We start from the raw sequence: 3,521 nt of genomic DNA, 5'->3' as shown, positions 1-3,521 counted from the left end.
AATGTATTAAAGGCTATTGGGTGCGCACAGAGCTGATGGAAAGCCAGTAGAACCTGGCTCTACTGGCTTCAAGTCCCAGAAGGAAGCCATAGGCCTCGCTGGGACCCCCTGTGCCCTTTGATTTGTCCCTCCCTCCCCCTTAGAGCGTAGACCTCATCTACCGCCCCATCCTCTGTGCTGCTCTGCTGAGGCCTCCTGGCCTCCTGGCATTATGTTCCTCACCCAGGGCCATGGCCACACCAGAGCCCTTGCATGACCTTCCCCTTCCAGAGCCTCTCTCTCCACTGACGACCTCCCGTTGGCCGCACCGGCCCCTCTCCTTCTGCAGGGACTTTCTCAGTAAGGTCTCCCCAACCATCCTACCTAGAACCTTACCTCCCACTGGCCCTTGTTCTCCCCCTTCTCCTGAGGTGGACACATTGGTGCCCAACCCAGATTCCTTCCTGGCCTGGTGCACGCACCCCAAGCTGCCTGAATGCCGGCTGCACATGTCTCCTGGTGCCCCGCTTCTCTGGAGAACTCCCCTGGACTGACAGGCACCTTGGTCGGGAAGCTGCAGTGCCTCTTTCTCACCGATTCCAGTGCAGCCCGCGTTCCATGACTGAGGATGGGGGACACAAAGCCGCGAGGTGGGGGCAGTTCTGCAGTGGATGCTCCAGGCTCTTGTGGATCAACCTGCGATCACATTCTAACTTCACAGTTTTCATTCACCACCTGCTTCCTTCACTGCCTTTCATCTAAGAGCTTCTCCCCCCAAAAACCCACCTGTACCAAATCCCTGTCTCAGGTCCTGCTTCTAGAGAACCCCACCTAAGACTTTCCTGTTCTTTTCCCTTCTTTTTTCACTCTGTCTGCCTTGTCCACAGCTGCATCCTCAGTAGCTGGAACAGTGTAGTAGGTGTGTAGTAGGTGCTCAGTAAACTTGGGTTGAAAGAATGAATGAGCCCTTGCCTTTATGAGTCCCAGGATTTGCACATATCCTGACCTTATTGATCAGGCTGTGAGTCTCAGAAACTGCCAACACCCACATCTCTGCCCACCTTCCCATCTGTTTCCCATCTGTTTTCTCCAGCCTGTCCAAGTTCCCAGTGACCTACTCTTCCCTATCTTGGGTGACTTCCCAGTAACCCAGATCCCTTGTTTGTTTATCCAAAGGCATTTCTCAGCTCCTCTTGGGACTACCTTCCTCCCACCGTTTGCCCACTCCAGTCTCAGTCACATGATTAGGCAAGCAAGAGAAATCTATTCATCTGCATCCAGGATAATTTGAAAACCAGGTAGATGAGGTAAGAGGTAGAAGGCATCCAGCTGTGGCTGTTCTTCCTTGTTGGGGAGAGCGATGGAATATGTGATAGAGATGGGAATGGCCACGGGCAAGGGGAAAAGCTCCTTTTTTCAGAGTTGAAACCCTGCCAAAGCAAGCTGAGAGCCATTGCCTAACTCATTCTAAAGGTTAGTTCTGGAACAATTTAACTGGGGGTGTCTTAGGCTTGTGGTCTAACAAGGCTGTACTGTTATCAGCCAGGAGTGACTAAAGGGCTGGAGATATGGACTCAGACCATCCAGGTGGGACTCAGATCCTGAAGTTCTGAAGTTAGTCGCCAGCAGTTCTCCAGAGAAGCGGGACCTCCAGGAGCCATGGGCAACAAGTTCACAGCAGCTTGGGGTGGGTGCACTGCCAGGAGGTACCTAAAGGAAGTGAGGGAGCTGGTGGGGGTTAAGGGTGAGGGAGGGTGAGCAGGTGGGGGAGAGTTTGAGGAAGAGGAATGCTGATGCCAGGGCTCTGCCGTGGTAGTGGTCCCAGTGCTAAAGGCAAAGCAAGGAGGCTGGAGCAGAGGACTGTGGGAGTGGGAGCAGAAGATGAGGTCATGGGGGTGGGAGGAGAAGATGAGGTCATGGGGGTGGGAGCAGAAGATGAGGTCTGCCCTGTCATGGGGAGGGAGAGGGGCAATCATAGGGACACTTGTGGATCCTAGCAAGGCCTATGGCTTTCTTCTGTGGGTATAAAAGCCACTGGAGTGTTTTGAGCAGAGGATTGGCATGATCTCACTTTTATTTTAACAAATTCATTCTGGTTGCCGTGTTGAGAGTAAACAAAGGGGCCAAGAGTGGAAGCTGAGAGGCCAATTAGGAAATTGTTGCAATCACTCAAGTGAGAGAAGAATGACTTAAACCAAGGTAGTGGCAGTGAGGGTGGAGAGAGTGGTCAAATTCTGGAAATAGTAAAAGTGGAAGTAAATAGTAAATAGTGGAAGTCGAACCAATGGGACTTTCTGAGCTGGAGAAGCTGTGGGCAGGGCATTTTTCAAGGGTATGACCAGAAGTTCAGTGTGGCCATGTTGAGTTCGTGATGTCCATCGGACACCCAGGTGGAACTGTCAAGTGAGGAGGCAGCTGGATATGAATGTGGGAAATGTAGTGAAAAGATGTCACTCAAAGCTATGGTAACAGGGAGTGAGTAGAGATAAGAAAGAGAGAGAGAGAGAGAGAGAGAGAGAGAGAGAGAGATCGCAAAGCACCCACTGGACATCAGGTGTCTCCCTCATGCCCCGGGCAGACCCACTGTTATGTCCCCAGCACACTTCCCTGTGCGTGTCACTAACTCAGAAGCCCTACCCTTGGAGCATTCGGTTATGAGTCAGAAGCATAAATGCAGAGATCTTCAAATCTAAGCAATACATCCAAAACCTCCAGTTTCAAGAGAGATAAAGCAGGGGGCTGATAGCTGATAATAGGTTTTGTAAATGAGTCACCACAGACCTGCTATTAATCAAGCTTCACGCACAGCCCCCTCTTGCATTTCAAACAGGATCCTGTCTGTAAAAATACAGCACCTCCTTTTTATCAGTGCGTCTGTTGTTTAAAGGGTGTAGCTACTCTGAGGTCATCTGCTCAGATCACCCCTTGAGGGTGTCACTTGCCAAGCTGCCATCAAGGACAGAGCAGGGAGGGAGGAGCCCCCTCCTGCCTCTGCCTCCCCCCACTCCCCTCCCATGTGCGACTCCAGCCTATCACTAAAGCCCCTCTCTGGTCCCTGCAGGCGGAGGCACACCATCCAACGAAGTCACTAAAGAAAAGAAGTGCCTTTTCAAAACGTATTCCAACTTGGAGACCTTTGCAAAAGCACCTGGGCCGTGATAGGAAGAACACTGGGTCAAGGGGCCCTCCGTTCATGTTCCGCAGTGAACCAGTGGGATGACTTGGGGAGTGTGTTTAACCTGCTTGTACCTTGGCCCCTCATGTGTGAAATGGGGACCTGACTACCCCATGAGGTTGTTCTGAGGATTAAAGGAATTGAAATGCGTGAAGTACAAAGAAAAATGTCTGTCACAAATTATTAGATTTTATTTTTTGTTATGTTAATAGTAATTTAGATCTTAGTTGCTATTATTATTATGTTGATTTAAGATCATTGAAACTATAGAAAAATTGTTTTTGTTAAGCCTCATCCAAGGATATTTTTTCCATTGATTTTTTTATTTCACCCGAGCATGCTGGGGCATCCATTGATTTTTTAGAGA

At 50.1% G+C, this 3,521-nt stretch overlaps 1 long non-coding RNA gene across 1 annotated transcript; it reads left to right on the top strand.

Moving 5' to 3' along the window:
• Nucleotides 1-1,475: 1,475 nt before the first annotated feature.
• Nucleotides 1,476-3,315, top strand: LOC106727972. The gene is made up of 2 exons (XR_001364205.1): nucleotides 1,476-1,666; nucleotides 3,041-3,315. It is a non-coding gene; the product is annotated as an uncharacterized LOC106727972 (long non-coding RNA).
• Nucleotides 3,316-3,521: the final 206 nt, after the last annotated feature.

Source organism: Myotis brandtii, unplaced genomic scaffold (genome assembly GCF_000412655.1).
Source record: "Myotis brandtii unplaced genomic scaffold, ASM41265v1 scaffold51, whole genome shotgun sequence".
NCBI classification, from domain to species: Eukaryota; Metazoa; Chordata; class Mammalia; order Chiroptera; family Vespertilionidae; genus Myotis; species Myotis brandtii.
This window is presented reverse-complemented; position numbering and strand designations above follow the sequence as displayed.